General features: G+C 43.3%; 1 long non-coding RNA gene and 1 other non-coding gene across 2 annotated transcripts; one reads left to right on the forward strand and one right to left on the reverse strand.

The window, feature by feature from the left end:
* Positions 1 to 6117: 6117 nt before the first annotated feature.
* On the forward strand, positions 6118 to 6664 carry LOC135371540 (uncharacterized). The gene is made up of 3 exons (XR_010415632.1): positions 6118 to 6188; positions 6270 to 6499; positions 6576 to 6664. It is a non-coding gene; the product is annotated as an uncharacterized LOC135371540 (long non-coding RNA).
* A 13986-nt stretch (positions 6665 to 20650) lies between these two features.
* Positions 20651 to 20723, reverse strand: Trnav-cac (transfer RNA valine (anticodon CAC)). Its single transcript has one exon. It is a non-coding gene; the product is annotated as a tRNA-Val (tRNA).
* Positions 20724 to 21829: the final 1106 nt, after the last annotated feature.

A 21829-nucleotide genomic window follows, 5' to 3' on the forward strand; every position in this document is an offset into this window, starting at 1 on the left:
CTTTAGGTTGTCAGACGAGCGTCTTAAGCCACTGGGCCACGGGCTCTACATGTGTACTTGCGTCGCTAATCAAGATAGAATTGTGTGGGGTGGAGAGGTTGTTTGATTTCTTTTACGCCAGGTGGCGTCATGGGGAGTTGAGTTCGTTCATCTAGAGATGGCAGCACTTCCAGCAAATTTACCGCCGTTCAACAGATGGCGCTACCTGCGCCCCCCAAATTTTAAATTTCGCGCCCATTTGACTTCGCTCTTGGTTTAAAAGAACTCCTCACGATCATGTTGTTTTCATTTTAGAAAAAGAAAAACAATGGCGAGCCAGTTCTATGTCAACTTACTGTCAAACGCCTCGAGTGATGTATTTCCTAGTAACACAATGAGCAAGTTCAGAGTTAAACTAGCTCAGCCAGTGCAATTAGATGGAAAGTGGGAGGTTGCTCTGGCGGAGGTGAATATCCCATTTGCAATTAATAATGTCACAGATATCGTTAATGGTATATCGGAGACTAGCCTCCTCGGTGGCGTAACCACGACAGAGCAAGTTAAGTTTCTTGCGGGAGAAACCATTATTGTACCTTTTCGTCAACTTCTAACGAAACACTTCAAAAACCAAGCCAAAATAATACGAGTCAGTGGTCATTATGAAATACAACTTCCGCTAAATACTGGTCTGGAATTAAGTTCAACTCTCTCTGCTAAGCTTGGCCTTCCTGAAAAGATTATCGGTTCTTCGGAATTGGATGAAGGCCAGCCAGTAAAAGTATTGGAATATCAGGTGGACACTGAAGAGAAAGTCACCCTAATCACGTATCGTTCACGGACAAGCAAATACGAAGTTCCAGAAGGGTATTATGAGTCAGGGAAGGACCTCGCCGATGCGATAAATCACGCATATCGAGCAAACTTACACCTACCAGAAGATGCTCGTCTCATATTTTACAATCCCTATAATGGAGTTTGTCAACTGGAACGTCGCAATGAGGGTTACGTTACATTTCACCCATATTTAGCTCTGATGCTTGGATTTGGAAAACGAACAACCTTCTCCAGTTTCACAGTTGCTCAGCGTGATGTCTGCCTCTTCCCCCCAGCGCAAAATTACATTTTCGTTTACAGCGATATCATCGAAAGTGAAGCTGTAGGTGATATAACCGCAACCCTTCTTCGACTTCTCCCATTTAGACTGCAGAGTCGGAATGAGGTTATGTCTTACTCTTTCACAAATCTTTACTATAAATATGTGACTGTCAAGGAGCTGACTAGCATTCAAATCGAACTGGCAAACGAGATAGGTGATTTCATTCCCTTCATTGCTGGTTCTGGTCGTGTGGGAGTAACATTACATTTTCGAAAATGCATATAACTCAGACACCCTGTTGTATATCGCATTTCGGCAGCGGTAAACGAGATCCACCATTGCCACATTACTCAGCTCCTCTTTATCAAGTTGGATCTGGCTTTTTTTCTGAGTTGGTGCAGCGGTTTATACCTATACTGACTAAACAAGTAGCGCCCTATGTAGGTCGGAAACTTCTTGACACAGGACGTCACATAGCGGAGGAAGTGAAACAGGGAACAACGTTTGGAGAGGCACTAAGGAAAGGGGTTGGTCGCACCATCCATTCAACTCGTGACGAGTTGCTGCATAGGCTCAGAGGGAAGGGTAGGAAACGTAATAAAAGCAAGGGCAACAGAATTGATCGATCAGTAAAACCAACGAAGATACGAAGAAAGGTTGACTTTTTCACCTGAGGAAAAAAAAGATGTCTACCATCGCCTTAGTACATAAAAATTCTTGCTTCTGCACAACGAATCAGTTGGACCTGTTTTCTGTTCCAACGACAAACTTTTCTCTGGAGAAGTCAGAATATGTGGAGTTTTTCCCCATTTCTGCACCTACCTCGAGCGGTGTGATTGAATATAATGTTCCAGGTCTCGGTGGCGGCTTCTTTGATCTCCAGTCGAGTTTCTTACACATTCAATGTAGAGTTGTGCGTAAAAATGGAGACGCAGCATTGACTACAACTGGCAGTACAGTGACAAATGACAACGTTATTCCTGTACAAGCATTTGCATCTTCTCTCTTTCATCATGTCCACATTTATCTTAATTCGACTCTGGTATCTAATTTCGAACATTATGCCTATCGTTCTTACTTGGACATTGTTACAAATGCAAACAATGTTACTCAAACTCACACCTTGTCTGCAATGCTTTACGAACCAGATCCAGTGGGAGAATCTGAAAATTTTGCTATCCCCAACGAAGCAAAAGGACTTTTCGCACGCTATAAACGCACCAAAGGATCAACTCTCTGTGATCTTTATTCTCCTATCTTTAGCGACATCTGTCAGCAAGAAAAATTTGTCCTTAATAACACCGATATTCGAGTGGTGCTGAGACAATGTACTGACGAATTTAGGCTCCTCTCTGGTCCCAGCGAGACTGAAAAGCATACAATAGAGTTTTCTCGAATTGTGCTCTACCTCCGACGTGTGCAGGTTTCTCCAAGCGTACTCGTTGGCATTGAAAGAAGACTTCAAACGACACCCGCCACATACCTTCTTCTAGGTTTAGAGATTAAGTATAGGACAATCGCTCCAAACCAATCTCAGGTGATATTTGATGATCTCTATAGTGAACGAGTTCCTTCTAAGTTGACCGTATTGATGGTCAAGAGTGAAGCATATCAGGGTCATAGAGAACGGAACCCTTTTAAGCTTGAAAATTTTAAACTCAAAAGAGCAGTGCTCGACGTTGGCGGTCAACACTACACCGACGACTTCGACTTTCAACGAGACATCTATGCAAAGGGATACATGAATTTGCTTCACAAACTTAAGAGCAAGGATATACCTCTAGCTCCGGCTGCGTATGCAAAAGAGACATTTATGCTTTATTATCACCTCACACCGGATGTGGAACTGCAGTCACTAAGTCCAGTGCTTCAAGCTAATGTTCGTCTCACATTGACATTTGCTGCTAACCTTACAGAAGCTGTCACGGTGCTCTTTGTTTCCGAGACACCTCGTGTTCTGGAAATAAACAAAGACAGACTCGTTAAATTCGTATAAACGAATAAAAATGGAAGAATGGGAATTTTATGCAGCTTTTGCTCGGAACCACCCAGTAAACCACCGATGTCCCATGGACGTCCTGAAAAGATTCCGAAGTCCTGATCCGCGAAAAATGTCCCAATGATGTAAATAAGACGTCATTCGAAACGTCCAAGCGTTGTCTAGCCAGGATGTATTTTAATGATATCGCTGGGACTTCGAAATGGCGTCCTGATCGGATGTTGATTTAGAAGTAGAATACAAACATACTTTCGATGCTCATTATATTTTTGTATCCTTATGATAACGTTCAACAGCGTGCAGCAAGAAACTAAAACAGTGACACTAAGTTTTATCCGTGTTACCGAAGTGGCAACGCACAAAAATTATTCGTCTGAATTTACAAAGAAACTCCCGACATGGTCCGAGCTTAGCAGATGTACCACAGTATCTAGCTTCTGTTTCGTTTTACTGTAGTGCTAATAAAGGTAGTTGGGAAGGCCGAGAAGACCTCGATATCTCTTGCAATATCCCCATGGAGAACGGAACACACACAACTACATCTCCAGATGTGCTTCCCTGCCGGAACGAGAAGACATAACATCATTGAATTGTCGCCACAATTCCAACGAGATCCAAAGACAAATCAGACTGTCAATTCGTTCATTATGTAGCCGTCAGGTACAAGTTCCTCACTGACAGAATCAGGGTTTTTGAAGAGAAGCTATACCTTCGCGACATCATGTTCCACTATGTTGTGTGACGAAGACCGTACCCACGCAATAAAGAAGCAATTCAATGAATTGGCTTAATGGATATAAATGCTAAACGCTGATTCCCACTTGATTTAATGTAATCCAACATGGTTTGTACACACTGCACCAGTTCAAAGAATGCGAAACCAATTGAAGGAATTGTCCTAGAGTATCAATAAAACAACAACTTTATTTCTAAGGTTAATAATGAGGAGTTTCGTCGCTAGTGTGGATACCCGAGCCCACTGGCATAAAATGCGATGAAATGTGCCCCTTCACCATAAGGATCGAAGTCCTGACGTGTCTAAAAAGACCAAAAAAGCTCTCATCACAGAGTGTTGATGGGCTGGATTTCACCAGGGGCCAAGCAATTTTCATAGAGATAGAAAGGGTGAAATTCCAACTGACTAAGGATCTGAGAGAGCGTGGTTCGGGAAGGTTGGTAGCATGGACAAATAAGAAGAATGTGCCCAGGTCCCCTACGGCACCGTAGTGACATCGGTCAGAATAGATCAGATATGCATAGAGATTCCAACTGAGCACTGCACATGCCACTTGAGGTGGCGGTTGATACCGCGGCGTCTTTTAGCCATCCAGTGGTGGTTTAACCCCATCAGAGTGACATCGCGGTGTTTCGCGATGGGTTCCCGTGTCTAATATCTTGGCCTGCAGCGGCGATATCGGGATGCTGTTTCTTGTGACGAATTTCCCTTCCATCCCCCTACGCGTGCACCTTGCGGCTTGTGAGGAATCCTGGCGGTTGTCCAGATATTTGAAAATTCTAGGCAACTGTCGGTGCTTCTGACACCTTTAAAGTCTTGTAAATCCCGCCCGGACTGTTGGGTCGAGACCAAAATTCAGGTCCGAACGGGCCTGGATTAGCTGTGTGATCGCGCAAATCACACAGGAACTGATCTGTAGTGGTTTCGAACTCGTAGGCGGAGACGCGTTAGTAAAATTCATTTTTCCGAACTTCAGTGCCCTTGTTGGAAAGAAGTTCGCCTCGGACAGGGTTCATACTTGGAGAACCCACTGTTCTCGACGCGGAGCACGTGATAAAATTCACCGCGTCTCTCTAAATTTAGCAGTTCTCGAGTTAGAGGATTCCGCGTCCACACTCCTCCCAATACATGGGACCAGCGGCTTTCCCGCCCCTCCCCCCCCCCCCGTTGCTGCCACATGGTCATGTTTGCCTTCGTTATGAAGGTCTCAATGTGCCCTTTCCAACAGCGTTTGTCCCGCAGGCGCGCGATGTTCCGTTCTCCCGATATCGGCTTAAGAGCATGACGAGCTGCGAGGCTGGCTAGAGCCAACCTGAAACGCTTCCCACTTTTCGGTGTCGTAAGTCGATTACCCGATGTCCGATTTAGTCGAAATTTTGTGTGCGCGTGCTCTGTTCCCTGCTCTACAACTTGAAGGCTTGAAGCCCACGGCGGATCCGACTTCCTTTTAATGGGCACACGCACTCGACATGGGAAACGCTTAGAAACTTGCCGCATCTTTCCATCCCTCTCGGTTCTCGAGTTAGAACACCGTGGCAACGGCGGTTCTCTGATACATGGGCCTGGGGCATTTTTTTCGATATCGGGTTCTTGCTGGCGTAGGAAGGTGATTGAGATGTGTTTTTGAAGAGGAAAATGTCCTCTTTCCGATAGCGTTGGTCCCGTCTTCGCGCGACTTTCCGTTCCCTTGCTACATTCCGAGGAGCGCCTGGCTGGGGCATGGCCTGGCGGGCGGGTGGCCTTCCTGCCGTTTCTGCGCTGCGGGCGGCGTCCATTTCGCTTGCAAGCTTCGTTGCGTTCGCACGCCTTTTTCTGGCTCCCGTTGTCTCGCGTTCCGTCGTTGCTCTGGTGCCCTGGGCTGCTGTGAATGTGTTTTTATGCCCTACTAGTGTTGCCTGGGGGTGCTTTTATGTGTGCACCCTGGAAGATAGGTCCAGAAGCCTTGTGATTTCTTAGATTAAAGGTTAGTTCTATGTTTGTACGATTCGTGCAACTTTTGTTTGGTATCATTCCTAGCGTGTGGGTTCTATTACTTTATGCTAGCAATGTGATTATTACCCTTTTGATTCTTATTACCCTATGCTTTATCTTTCAGCTAAGTGTACTCGTGACCCTACCAGCACTTTTCAAGGTGAAGATGCAACATCGTCAGTGGCCCCGTTACTAATGTCTAATCTATGAATTTCAGATAATTTCGACGTATTCATTGCGGTGAACAACGCGGTTGGGACAGCACACTCACGACGTGGGAAGGTCACAGAAATTTTCCGAGCTCTTCAGTGACTTGTGTTTACTGCGAAACAGGTTGGGCATACGCTTCACCCGTGCAACTTCGTCATGTGCTCCACGGCAGCACAAGCCTTTACGGCTGTGCCACTGTATGTAAAAAATGCTGAGTGATTTTAATAAAGAATTTGCATGGAAGTACAATGTGTCGCACCTTGTTGACTCTTTTACAGATGTGTGGAAACGTCGTAGCGGATGAATGTGAATTATGGATCTCCAAGTGGCGTCGCCCGCGTCATTTTCAAGATTTTACCCGTTTTGAAGGTACGTAGTGAATGTGCGAGGCATTCACGTTCCTACTACGTGGTTATCCATGCGTTTCCCGTCTTCGCAGGCAATAGGGCTGTTGATAGGGAGAATGCTAGGCTACTGCAGACTGCAACCATAGGCGCTGTGTCTAAAGGTATGCGTATACGTCGATGCGTACTTCACAGTGACATTTTGCTGTAGCAGTGTTTTTGAAATTACATTTCTTGCAGGTTAAGCTCACATGACGCGGCAGGGAAGGGAGTCCGTGGCGAAAAGTGAATATAGCCGAAGTTGGATAGCGTTAATTTTTGCGCACGAAAGGCAAGATGGACACATCGCAAATCTCCAGTTGTACGAAACACAGTGCAGCATGGTATGTCGGTTATGCCAGTGCTTCAACATATGTTTCAGCGTCGCACTTCGGACATTGCGGGCATATACCTTTAAGTTTTTCCCCTTGTGGACCGATGCTGTGTGTGTTCATGGACATCATGTTTTCAAAGACATGCAAGTTCTCAATAGTAATGCGAAAAAAAAAATGCTGGTCATGTTACGCTGTGATATAATACCTGGTGAGGTAATACGATGCTATGACGCTCAGTTTCATACGAAATAAAGTGTTTGATCTAATGTTGCTTGTCTGTGCCACAGATACGCACTGCTGTGCGGTGTTGATGTAATGTTCAGAGAACGCCAGTAAGCCTGGCTAAAGCACGGGAAAAAGGTCCACTAGAGGTCCGTAAAAGGTCGTCATTGACGTACTATGGACTTCCTTGGGACGTGCGCGGATGTTATTTTGGCAGTTCTGAGTACATCCCAAGTATGTCAAAATTATGTTTCAGGATGTCCTCAGGATGTCTTCATCGTCCTGAGGGTAACATAATGTAGACGTCCTTGGGACATCGGTGGTTTACTGGGATTGCACAAGGACATGCTTTCGTGGAACTTTCGCTCGCGATGAAATTGCATTGCAAAAAGCTGGACAGGGTCTTTATGTGGTGAATACAGCTCCAAGATCTTCCCCGGGAGAACACTGGACTCTATTCCATATCTCTAACGATAGGAGCATTTCTTATTTCGATAGCTACGGAATGCGACCACTATACATGGAGTTCTACAAATTCATACACCCAGCATCTTCATTTCACTACAACAGGAAACGACTTCAGGGATACGGCTCAGCCACATGTGGACTTTATTGTCTCTATGTAGGTAGTCTTCTCTGCTGTGGGTTTCTACTTGAAGAGTGTACTCGGAGGTTCTCACACACCAACTTTAAACTCAATGATAGGTTGATAGCAATACTTGTGCGTAAACAGATACCACGAAAAACAGATAACATGTCATGTTGTAGTGTACTCTAAAAGTGAATAAATTTGTTTTTGAAAAGAAAAGAGCCTTTATTTAGTCATCTTAGCAAGAAAAGTAGGATACATTACATCAGACAGCTCACAAAAATGGCGAAAAGTATTATACAGTCACAATTTTATCATCACTTTGAAAACAAGAGAACTGAAACAAGCTGTTTTGCAAAGTACATACTCCACTTTTTTTGCAAACACTTTGAAAAAGTTTCATTATTTAAGGAAGTGACAACTCTCTCATTCACATAAAAAAAAACTTAGGAAAAAAGGTGCACTGAATAAGTCAAATGAAGATATGTACAATCAACACTCCTTTAGTGTTAAACACTTGTTAGAAAAAACACAAGAATAAAGAAAGGGTAACATCTATATTGATGGTAATTGGCTTTTCCATCATTTACCATCCTGTTGCTTCCATCTTTGTTTACACTTGTCCGATGCATACATATGATTAGGTGTGAAAACCAAAAGGGAACGTTTCAATTCCATCTGCACAAATGTAATGCTTTGTATCCAAAGAGTTGAGAGCAATCTTTGTCACTGAGACACTTTTGTTTACATTGTCTTTGTGCACGATCAGGTTCTGTTTAATAGAGTGTATTCTGCCATACTCAAGAGCGTCGGTGTACAGGGAATAAAGAAGCTTCTGTGCTTCAGAATGTTTCACACCTTTCGCACGGTTGTACTGCTTTTTGCTACTCAGTTCGAGAGCGTACAGTTTTGGTTTTAGACAACAGAAATCGAGAATGTGATCACGAGGCATCTCGTTTTTAAACATTCCCAGTACCATCTTATTTTTCGCGGAATATAACGGATGATCGGGGTCATAGCTAGAGTTATCCAGATGCTTGTCAGCTAGTTCGAGAAGCGCTTTCTCTTCACTCAACTTTATGATGAAGGAATCTGTGTCCATATACAACAGTCTAGTATCTGGAGCTACACGAAGAAGGTGGTTGTGGTAAAAATCAAACATCTTCAGCTTGGACAGTTCCAGTATCGCGAATCCTAGGTACAGTGGCTGTCTCATGCGGAGCACAGATTGAGAGAATTGGAAGAGGATAACATGAGAGCTCAGTGGTCGGAACTCCTTTAGGTTTGGTTTGCGTAGGAGTCTGAGCACTTGTTCGTCGGTTACTGTGAGACGACAGTTTACAAACTTTCTAACCTGCATACACGAACGTCCGTACACGCTATTAATTGCAATCTTAGCTTGGGAGCTTTCGAAGGCATTCGTAGCTCGTTTTCGAAGATCGTGATTGAAGTCCACATAGGATCGGAGAAAGGGCTTTTGATTGAACTTTAGAACCCTGTGAACTTTGGTGAGACGCAAGCCCAAATGCATATACAACTGTAGATTGCGATAGTGTAGAAAATATCTCTCTTTGTCGAATAATGTCAACAGTAATTTTGCATCGGTAGCTTTCTCAGGAAGGTGAAACTTCTTCATCAATTCCTTTTGATACTCTGACAGCAGATCATAGGGAACTGACATTTTCTCGGGGGCAACTGGCAGATCTCTGTGACGTTGGTGGATTTCTTTGTCATATGCTAGATCTACCTCGAGGAAGTAACCCATAGGTGCGTCATCTGGGAGATGTGTTATATCCAAGTTCGTGATTTCATCCTCTGTGAGCCACTCGAAACCTCCGTAAGGTAGTGGTTCTCTCATTACTGAACCGTAAAGCCCATTAACGTCTATGTAGGGGATCAAGCTACTTGGGCTTTTGGGGTCAAACTGCTCTGTTCCTGGTACATTTGCAGTCGCTTTCCTCAGTGAACACTGTGTAATACCTCCTCGTATGCCATTTTCAATCAGCAGGTACGCGTCAGGATCGTGAATCAACTCTAGCTCTACCTTACTCATTTTTAGGGCGCAAGACATGCTTAATCCGGGCAGAGACACAAAGTGAAAAGGTTCGATCTTGTGAAAGTCAAGTGTCCACTTACGAAAGCCCTGAAACACGTCTGCTAAAAGCAGTGCGTCTGTGAGTAAATATAGGTCTGAATACTCTCCCAGATTACGGAGTTGAAATTTTTCAAAGACCCTCTGTGCATGACAATAATCTTCTTCACTTACTTCTGTCCCATTCAAAGTGTTGAAGAATTGATCCCGAGGAGGTAGAGAAAGCTCATTGTAGGCTTCGAAAGTGGTGACAAAATTGTAACAAAACACTCCTTTGCGAACAACTAGTTGAAAGCGTTCTTCGTTTGGAAAAATTGACGAAGACAACGAAAGTTGTCTTCACCTTTCTCACGTAGATTTTTCACTAATGTTTCGAGACTTGCATTCAAGAAGTTTAAACTATCTAGGAATCGATAAGAGCCAACGTCTATAGCCTTGAATTTTTGGGAGCTACTGGCAATCACGTTTATGTCTACTTTCTTAAGCAAATGCAAGTGAGACAAAAGAAAACTCAAGTCATAGTTGGCATTGTGTGCAATGATTGGAATCTTAGGAGGCACTCTCAGTTTCAAGTTACAGGTGTTACACAAAGTTTGTCGAAATTTTCCACTTACATGGTCATGGTCACGAACTTTTTGCTTCTTTGCAAAAGATTCCTGGCAAACGTTGCAGTGACTTGCTGTGGCATGCTGCTGCTCGTTTTCTGCGGTCATTTCTAGAGGGGCAATTGTACGTATCCATTCCAAAATGTCGTCATGGAGTCTGTGCAGTAGCTCCATGAAGACAGTGACACAATTAGGTCCACGATACAGATGCTTTTGGAGGACATATGAGTCGGATGCGCGTATCACTAACAGACAAAATGAAGAGGGGATGTGATCTTCATACACATTTCCTGAATCCAGACACGGTGACAGCACACTTTCAAAGTCATACACACAGTAGAAGGGAACTTCTGACATGAGATGTTCCCCTGCAAATGCTAATGTCTCTCCTTTCTTTGGGTAAATGGTCTTGGCTACTTTCTGTTGCTTACACATACTTAAATGACACTTCAGACTTCCCTCTGAGCAGAAGCCCATTGTACATCTTTTACAATGAAATTGTCCACGTGGAACAAACAATCCATTAAAATTTGCGATGAGCACAAAATGAGAGTCAACTAGTAACAAGTCCACATGTTTCTGACGCTCCTCATCAACAACTTTGATGGGGTAAATGTAGTTTTCTTCCTTTTCGTACGCGTACACATTAATGCTAATCTACATCTGTACATCTAGTACAAAGTACATCTCCCTCTGACCAAACAGTTCTCACTTTAGAAGGTACAAAATGAATCTCAAGTCGTAACTCCTCATCGGGCGTATGTCGCCCAAGTTCTACTTTAAGAAATGTGAAGTAGCGCAGTAGGAATCCAAAGTGTCGCAATACATTAGCAAGATAGTGTTCATACTCATGAAAAAACGTTGTCACTTCATGCCCCGCCTCGTCTCTGTCATGTAGATGCAACTCGAAGCGTTTCGTGTAGTTCCGTAGTGTGCAGAGAGTCTCACAAAATGGTATGCAGGGTGTCTGGAGTTCGTGAACGTTTGCCAGATGAATTTGGAGTTCCTCTATATTGATGCATAGTACTGACGTTCGTGTTGAGGACATAAGTGACAGGTCACCATGATGTGGAGAGAAGTGTCTCAGGATGGGAGCTGCCGATATGTCGATGTATCATCACTTTTTCTTCCCATGAGTGAATAGAATGTCGGGCGAAGCAACTCTCTTGCCATCTTTGAATCTCTCCTTTTTCTCAATTTTAAGATTTGGCAGTTGTCTCATCTCCTCTAGATCATCCTCTGTCAAATGCTTAAAGCGACTAGGAAGGTAGAACTTTACACGTTTGTCATTCTCCATCAACACTTCTACATAGGCCGCTTCGCCGTACACCGTGTCAATCTTTCGCAAATCCAAGACCTCCAGCTTTTCATTCTTCGGTAGGGTACTCATTTTCTGAATATCTCCATCTCCAGGTTTCTTGAGTTTATCGAGCTTATCCAAAATAGATGTCATACCTTTCTGAAAGTGTTTCTGAACTGAATTGTGTGAAGAACACTTGACAACTGTGAAGAAACACTTGAACATCTGAACCTGAATCTGAACTGTCACTTTCTCTTGTGGTGACTTCTCACTCTGGCTCACTTATTCTTTTCTACACACAGAGTGAAGCTGAAAATAAGAATAAATATAAGCACACTTTCCCACATATCGGAGCGAAAGGAAAAAAGTGTAACGTACCCTTCCTCCTGTGAGGATCTGTGCGAAGAATCGTCATGGAGGGCAGTCTTATATAGCGCTTTGCGAGCAGTGCATGCATAGACATGTTTGACTTTGTTGGTTACCTTCTCTGACGTAACCAATCACGTGCTCATCACATGTCTAGACAAGTTTGAACAGGAAAAAGTAAGAAAAAAAAACCGTCTAGAACAGAGACTTGTTCCGAAAAAAAGATACAGTCACAGACTCATATTGCATGTTTGCACAAACTGAAAGTGCTGGAACTTGAGAATTCTACACTGACTTGCTGCACAAGATATACAGATATGAGTTTCTCAGCTCCCATATCCAACATTGACAAACTAAAGGAGTGCATAAAGGTTAAGTGTTGTTTGCCATTTATCGTTTTCATAAAAAAACACACATGCTTGAAGAAAAAAAGAGTAAAAGTCTTATGTAATGTGCTATTTATACCAGTCTTCATTTACTTGGAAGAGATGACTGAGGTTAGACCTTATAGGTTTATCACTCCTGTCTCAATGACTATATCTGGACAAAGTCAAAGTGGAAAGACGACACTCGTTACACGTTTGATCAAGCATAGAGCCACTGTCTTCGATAAACCTTTCGATCGTATACTATACATATACTTGTACAAGCAACCTATTTTTGACGATTTTCCCAAGGTAACTTTTAGTCAAGATATTCCCACTAACCTGGAGGATGTTAGAAATTCTTTAATCATATTTGACGATTGCTTGGCTGACAAGAAAAGGCTAAAAGAAATCTGTAACTTCTATGTAGCTGGATGCCACCATCTCAACTGTTCGGCCATCTTCATTACTCAATATTTATTTGTTAATGATCCTCTGTATAGATGTATTCAGTTCAATAGCAGTGCTCTAATTCTATGTCGTCCTGCTCGAACTGTGGATCAATTACAAATACTTTCACGACAATTGCTTGGACGGAACAAAAGCGACTTATTGACAAGCATATATAAGGATGCTTGTAAGAAACCGTATTCATACATCGTAATTGACTTGTCTCAAAATTGTTCAGACCACTATCGAGTGTGGACGAACATATTTCCCGACGATCATCGCCAAATAGTATATAAAACATGAAACGTGTAAAGAAGAATATTCATTTTCTTCACTTGCTCGCAGAAACTACGTCACCCGAGCAACGTTATTATCTTTTGGAGCATGCTACAAAGGATCAGTTGAATACGGTCAGAGAAATTTGTATGAACCTTTGTGAAGGAAACGTCACAGTAACTCCGAGAGTAAGAAAGCAATTAAAACCTTACGCAGCATCAATTCGCATTTTGGCAAAACGAGACGCAACGGGGGTCAAGAAAGCTAAAAAGGTCTTGCAATAATCAGGTGGTTTTCTGCAGTTTCTATTACCACCTTTGTTGGGTCTCATCACCTCATTGGGTGGAAGAGCGATTGCAAAAGCAATCGGAGTATAATCGATGCAGAAATACGAACTTGTACCTTACCGAGAAGATCACATCCCAAATATATTGAAGAAAGATGAACCGGATGACATCAAGGCAAAAGAGATAATTCAATATCTTCACTCTTTGCTACATTCAAGTAGAGCTGCAAAACAACATACAAGCGAAACACTTCCTGGATCGCGAGAAGAAGGAACACAGACCGAGGAGGGGGAGAAAAGTGACACAGTTGTTGGTTTTATGAGTAGTGGTTATAAGGTCAGAGCAAACCAACTTCTGCAACTTCTACAACCAACAATCTCCTGGAATGCGCAAACCTTCGAAGTAATCGTTGACGGTCAAACGTTGGAGAATAGTAATATAATCGATCTCGTTTATTATCTTGTCTCAAGAGCGAGAAATGTTCCAACTCCTCCTTACTTCGATCGCATCTTGCCGCTATTGGTCAAACTGAATCTACCAACACTTATTGTGCATCCAAATCGTTTAAAAAAACACAGAGTAACGGGAGCATCGAGCAGTCCAGCATCGCCTGTTACAAGTGAAGCAAGCACACCTGAAGGTGCCTCGCCAGCAATCACACGTGCTGCAGAGCGTGCCTGCCGAAACCTAACATGGAGCCCATATTGGAGCCTGTGCAGGAGGAACAGAAAGACTATTTTCAAGATGAAACCATATTGTCGCGCTTCCCTCCAAGGCATCATAAAAAGGTATTAGCAATACTCAAACTGATAACAACTGTTCTAGCTTACGACGAGTACGGAAGAGTTATATGTCACGGGAAGGTAGTGCCACACTCGTCCATTGTCGAATTGCTGAAGTATATGAACTTCACAACAGACAACCTTCCTGGATGAGAGGAGACGTGTCAGCTACAATAAATGCCTATCTATCCCTTGACGCTCTTCGAGTTCGCAGCAGAGAAAGCACTAATGGCCGCCTATTACGACCCAGAACATGCCGGCAGTTTTGGTGGAGTGCAGAGACTCGCTCAAGCCATCGGTGCAAAGAAGGGCAGAGTTGCTAAATATCTGGAGACAAGTGATGTTTACAGCTTACATAAGGAGTACAAGCGACCCAAGACCTTTCGGAAAATAATTGCACTCGGAAAGCAGGAAATGTTCCAAATCGACCTAAAGGACATGCAGTCTCTAAAAGGGCAAAATGATGGATTTCGCTATTTGTTCTTCTGTATAGATGCTTTTTCCCGGCTCCTCGCTGTTGTACCCATTCGCAATAAAAAATCTCCTGAGATTCTTCGAGCATTTAAAGTTGCATTTAAGAGGATCGGTACTCCACGGCTGATACATAGTGATCGAGGAACAGAGTTTACGAACAAGGTAGTGCGAGAGTTCTTGAAAAGAAAAGGCATAACGTTATATCATTCTATGTCTATTTATAAATGTGCGATGGTTGAGAGATGTCAGCGAAGTATTGTGTCTACACTTTACCGTATCTTTACCTATCAGGGTCATAAACGTTATGTGAAGATTCTACCTCAAGTAATCAAAGCGTACAACAATCGAGTGCACAGGACTCTCTCTGCGAGACCTGTGGATGTAACCAAAGAAAACGAGCACATTTTCCGAGAAAGCCTTTATCCCACCCCAACTGAAGCCCCAAAGAAGCCAGTTTACAATCTTGGTAATCTCGTTAGAATTGCCAAATATAGACACCAGTTAACAAAGAGATATTTACAGTCATTTACGAAAGAGATTTTTTCGGTGAGAGCAATCAAAATAGGTTATCCTAATACATACCTACTGCGTGACCTTAACAACGAAGATATCATTGGTAGTTTCTACGAGAGTGAAATGGTAAGAGTGAGAGAAGTACCGAAAGTAGAAAAGATTATAAAAAGACGAGTTAGAAATGGAAAGCTCCAGTATTTGGTTAGATTCAGTGGAACTGCGGAGAAGAAGTGGATAGCAGAAAATTACCTCGGTTGAAAAAAAAAATGACCAGTACAGCATGGTCCGACGTTCAAACCCAGCCTGGCGATTCATGGTCCACAGACGACGAAACAGAGCAATCGGAAAAAGGAGAAGATGAATGCGGTAAATGGAATAGGAGGTCCCACATATTTCAACTCCATCTCCCATGTAATGAGAAACATACCTCTTGGAAGCAGCTATCAAATTGTGGGTTAACAACGGTCAAGAGGACGCCATTAGCGGAAGCTTTTCAAATTGTGACGAACATTGTGCTGTTTCGAGCTCTACCGAATAATCCTCCAAATCAAGTCATTTGGGAAACTGCAAAGGAAATGTATTCCATGCTTCGTACAGACGATTCGTTTTTAACAAGTTCATCCTTCGTTTTACTAACCGAATGGTCACGGCAAATGAGTGAGCTATTTGACTATTCGACTCGTTTCGATGCCATGCAACTTGCTACAAAGAGTCTGTGTTTTATCGACACTGCCATAAAGCATGGATTCCATTCAACTGCCAAGTACATAACTTTATTTACTCTGGACCTTTTGAAAAATCGACTTGTTTGTGAATAAGAAAAATGTATCGTCAATAAGAAATAAATTCATCCTCAATACTAAGACTTTCTCACTGCATCATAAAAGATCGAAATGGATAGGGTGTGTTTTCTATTTTGTCTTCTGTGTCACATATTCTTTCTCGTCATAGTAACTTTTGAGTTAACGAAGTCATCATCTTCACTTCGACAAGGTAACTGTAGCAAAGAAGTTGAGCTGGAAGAATACGTTTATGCCCATACGTGTCCTCCAAATGCATCACTGCTGGCGTTACGACTTTGGGACAAGACTGGTCTTCCAACACGCTATGGAGTAACTCTCACACACAATGAAACACTACAGCTACAGATGTGCTTGAGATTGGTGAATGTCAGTCATAGCTTTTACGATCAGGAATGTGTAGAAGTATGTTGTTTGTGTGAGGATCGGGAGCTAAAAGTTCACCGCTGCCCACAAAATGTATACACACTCGGTCGAACACATGGCCAACATCATTCTGGATATGGAATTACGCTGTTGAAGAGGGCTGTTATATTGTTGTTAAAGTATCTCAACAAAAAGATTTAATCGGAGAATCACTAGTTTATTTTATTTTGTTTTTAAGTGAGTAGAAATATGTACATAATAATCAAGCACTCTTTGAAGACATTACTATTTCGTTTCAACTTGTTTTTTTGTTTTAGTTCTTAACATGTGTCGCTATCATTCCATGCTCGCCTCTCTTCGGAGAAGTGATGAAAAGCAGACGACGCTGGATCTCTTCCTTTGCGAAAGCAGATTTCGAAAGTGCTACCCACGCTCTACTTTGCAAAGGAAAAAGAAAAAAAAGGTTAACGAAGAGTTTGCGGACCGTGAGTAACGAGGATGTTGACTGCAACGATGTAACACAAAGCCATATGCATGGAGCGATCACGTGGAAGGAAAAGATGTAACACGATGTCGAATGCGCAAAAGTTGTCAAGCGGAACGAAGTGAGATTAGGCTAGCGATGAGTTTGCGGAAAGAGGTGATTAGTGTCTATGACGTCTACAAGGCACGCTGTTGTCACGTGGAAGTTGTCAATAAAAGTATGGGAAAGAAAACCTTGACATAAAGATGGCTGAAACATTCAACAGAACTCCTAGCACAGCGTCGAATCCAGAGAGGGGAGGTCATGTGGTCTGCCTGTCAAATCCGTATGTTTTCGCCGTCACTGCGAGCCCCTCTCTGGTGAGACTGAGCTTTACTCAATGTTCATAGCATCCAGCCGTCTTTAACTCCATGCTACAGAAGCCAGGTCAGACAGTTGATGTACGAGTGGACTCTGTCGTCTTCGAGCGTAATCATCTGAGGCTGCTGTATGCGAGTTCATTGTAGCATTCACGGAAATGCAGTACGAACGTTTCATGATTGTCTCCGTCACTTCCCCATACCGTCTGGCTCACTGGAGAAACTTCAGCGGCTCGTCGGCATCATGTGTAGAGCGACTTTGCTCCTCATCGGAGCGAGACAGCCTTTCTAAGACTCTCTCATGCAATGGGAAAGTTGTCCTACAACTTCATCAGTCAAGACTTGAGTGTGATGACCTCCTTTTGTCGGAAAATCTCCGCAAAGAGACCAGTGATCTGTTGGACTTTCTGTTTGCTTTGGATATCACCAACACAAAATCAACATTGCCTCATCGTCGTCCTCACACGGTATGTGGATCGACTTAATTTAAATGTCGATTCGATGCTGTGTTAGGTTGACTGTGTCATGTAACGTCAATAGAAGGAATATTTATCCCTACAGCGAGACATGTGTGTAATTGTCTTACAATATGTCCGTTACTTACTTTGCATAACACAGTGAATTAGAGTATGAAAATCCAAATGTCAACGAAGCTCAACTGTTTTGTAAACTAGAGTAGCACTATGCTTTGCTCATTCTTTGAAATGACTATAGACTTGAAAGATAACTGTGATCTAACTGTTATAATAAAAATAAGTCATGAAAAAGCGAATAAATTTGTTCTTTTTTTATACTCGTTATTTTTTACTGTTTCGTTAGGGATGGAGAAAAATTTACAATAATGTTTTCTCCCACATTTTGCTTGCTCTCTCATGCTTACAGTAACGAGGAGGGGCTCTCCTCGTGTTATTGTTAATTGCGAATGGAATATTCATCTCAGTCAGAGCAACCTGCCACTTTCGATCTAATTGCACTGAGTGAGCGAGTTTCATTCTAAACTTGCTCCTTGTGTTACTAAGAAATACATCACTCGAGCCGTTTGACAGGAAACTGACGTAGAAGTGCTTCGTAATTTTTTTTTTGAACGAAATTGCTCATTGTGTTACTAGGAAATACATCACTCGAGGCGTTTGACAGTAAGTTGACATAGAACTGGCTCGCCATTGTTTTTCTTTTTCTAAAATGAAAACAACATGATCGTGAGGAGTTCTTTTAAACCAAGAGCGAAGTCAAATGGGCGCGAAATTTAAAATTTGGGGGCGCAGGTAGCGCCATCTGTTGAACGGCGGTAAATTTGCTGGAAGTGCTGCCATCTCTAGATGAACGAACTCAACTCCCCATGACGCCACCTGGCGTAAAAGAAATCAAACAACCTCTCCACCCCACACAATTCTATCCTGATTAGCGATGCAAGTAAACATGTAGAGCCCGTGACCCAGTGGCTTAAGACACTCGTCTGATAACCTAAAGGACCCAAGTTCAATTCCTAGTGTGTTTCACCATGACGTCATTATTGTTACTTAATCTTATCATTGATATCATATCACTAAGATTAACTATGTGACGTCACTGATTAACTATCTTATCCACTGACCTCACTCATATGAGGGCGGAGCGGCTGCGACCTGGAGTGACGTCATACTTCCTTGATGACGTCATTTCCTGTTTGACGTCATTTCCTGGCTGTAGGGTTAATCTATTCACTACTATGCTCGGCGAAGCATATTTCTGCACGTAGAATATTTGTGACGGAGGCTTGTCTACCACGTCGTTCAGGTTCCTCAACACGTTAGGAACGAAAGTAGATTTGCCGCACATGGAGGGGCCGCTTAAGATACAGCGAAAGGGATGACGGAAACGAAAAGGTTCGGGGGAAGACATGTTGCGTGCGTACACGTTGCACGAAGAAAAAGAAGAGACTGAGACTCGAAGAGAAATGCATCGCTTTTATTTACACATCCTCGTCGTCGTCCTCTACATCGGAACTGCGTTCCCAATACAGATTGTCCAGGCTAAAGTTGGACTTCTTTTTCGCCAGTCTGTCCACCGCTAAGATGCGGTAGAGCGTCTTTATCTTGTCCTGACACATTTCTTGACGTGCTTGCAACCATTCCAGACGGTGGACTTGAAAGGCTTCCTCCACGATGCCGCGTATAAATTCGCGAAGTTCTTCGTTTTTTGTCTTTTCCTTGCGACGACGAGAAGCGCAGGAGAATAAACCACACATGGCATTTTCCACGTATCGGTCAGAATGATGACGCGAGAGCGGTGCGCGCTGCCTTTATACAGATAAACGCGCGCGCAAAGAAACGAAAGTGAAACTCAGAAGCCACCCGCCACGGCTAGGAGCGCGCGCAGCAGAGAGCCGAAACCGAAAACACCCGCGGCCGGCGCAGAGGGCGCTAGGAGCGCGCGCGCGCGCATGCGCGGACGGGTGGAGCAGAGGGCGCGCGCGCATCCATAACTGCCGTGTCGCGTCGCCTCACTCAGTTTCTCTCGGGCTGTCGCGGAAGACGGACGTGCGCTCCGCGCGCTCGCTCAGTTTCTGGCTGGAAGTTGCCGCGGGGGAAAAGGTGAGTGATTTGACGCGCTCCTTTTCTCATATGTTTGCAGTAGCGGTATGTTTGCAGTAGCGGGTTTTGTTTTCTGTTTAGCACTAGCGGTTAGACCTTTTCTCTCGCATGCCTAGACTTGTTCAGCAGTGCTGCCATTTTTACCTGCTGCTAGTATCTTGTTCTCTGTCTTTCTCGTCTAGAGCTATGATGGTTGCGCCATCTAGTGTGATGCTTTGCAACTAAGTGGCCACCTGTCGTCGATCTCTGCAACTGCTGGGTGCAAACTACCAACATGGCGGGCACTGGTCACTCTTGGTGTTGCGGAGCGGCTTCTTCGCCGCGGCATCGTTGATTTTCGAATAAATTGTTTCTCTCCACTCTATTTTTATCTTTTTATTTTATTTTCTGCCTATTTTTTTATTTTTTATGACCACGATTATCCGGAAACGCACAACTGGTCTGGACGCGAGATAGACATTCCCCAATTAGTGTGATGGCTCCCTGGAGGGTGCTGATTAATGTGGGGGGTCCCAATTAGCTCTAATTGCTAATTAATGGCGTCCAGACGAAGATGTGCGTTTCCGGATAAACGTGGTCAGTACTTACTACTTACACACTGATTCATATCTTAAAGGTGCCTTGCATTTGACCTTTCGGGAAAAAGGGCGAGTTTGGGGCCGAACCCAAGATGCCTAAAAGATGCAGACTTCGAGAAATTTCTAATTTATTAATATCACCATGATAATCTAACAAATAAATGCTATTGTTCGTTCCTGACTTGTTATGATCATCGTTATTTCTGAAATTCCAGATGATGTTTTCCTCACAGTATTTATGGTAGTAGCTACGGTATTTAAATACTGTATTTATATTTTGTATTTAAATACTCACGTCGAAAAGTATTTATGAAGAGTATTTAAATACCCTTTCAATAAGGTATTTTGTATTTATATTTATATACTCAGAAAAAATGTATTTATGCCCATCCCCGTTTCATTCCCTACGCATGCGTCGAACGAAAATACCCGCGCTAGGACAAAAACACTACTGCGTTCCTGTTTCCGCTCGGGATCGAACCGAGGACCTTGTGCGTGTGAAGCACACGTGATAACCACTACACCACGGAAACTTTTTTTCTTTTCCACTTTTATTTTTCAGAGCTTACTACTCTGAGTCACGTCGACTCAATACCTCACAATACCATACACAATACAACAAAATCACAGAGAGAGAATACGATGTTTCTCCTCTATACCGGACACGTTAATAACACAATTTCTACAAAACATTCAGCCTTTCGCAGACTGTATCTAATCACTCAGGCACTTCTAAGAGCTGAGTACAAGCTAACTTTACCTGCAGTAGTTCGGCTTTGAAATATTTCATAGGAGGACACAAGGGGCTCTTCGTTCCTATCGGCCATACGAAGCTTCCACAAACAGTACATGGCAACAAGAAGAACGATATCGTATCTCACATTTTCGCCGGGGCGTAATGGGAGGAAGCTAGTAGTGTGAGATTAAGCGAAAGACGGCGCTTAAGGACTTTGAACTGTAAGTCATCCCAAAAGAATAAAGCTTCTGTGCAGTCCAGAAAAAGGTGATCGACAGTCTCGGGCGTGTTGCAAAATCTGCAATTCACGGACCACGGAACATAGAATCCCTTCTGTTGAAGCCAAGCTTTCACGGGCAGTGTGGACGTGTGTAATTTAAAGAAAAATGACTTCATGTTGGGCTTGACCGGCATCTTCATGACTCTGCACAATACATCCGTGCCGTGCCATCCGGAGGGGATTTGACGGTAGATGGGCACAGGAAAGAGTACATCGAGAAGATGAGCTACCAACGTTTTCTTGGCGACAGAAAAGAGGTACTCTAAGCTGAATCTAGCCTTCAAGAAGTTTAGGCTCTCGACAACCTCTTTGTAGAACCCGCTTAAGCGTAGACTTTCTTCGTGAAACCCAACATATATATCGGGAATGTAGTTGTACGCAAGGGCCCGCTTGATGGTTTCCAGAATCGGGTGTGAACTCTGCCTATAAAAAAACAGTCTCATGACGAGTTGCTTGATGTAGAGATGCTGTAAGCCTAGTCCGCCGTCCTTGACTTTCTTGAACAGGTTTTGTCTTCGCATCCTTTCGAACGTTGAACACCATATTGTGGTGGCAAATATGCGATGACAACGATGTATAATTTTGCGGGAGCGAACGAAAATACCCGCGCTAGGACAAAAACA

This window comes from Ornithodoros turicata, chromosome 1 (genome assembly GCF_037126465.1).
Source record: "Ornithodoros turicata isolate Travis chromosome 1, ASM3712646v1, whole genome shotgun sequence".
NCBI lineage: Eukaryota > Metazoa > Arthropoda > Arachnida > Ixodida > Argasidae > Ornithodoros > Ornithodoros turicata.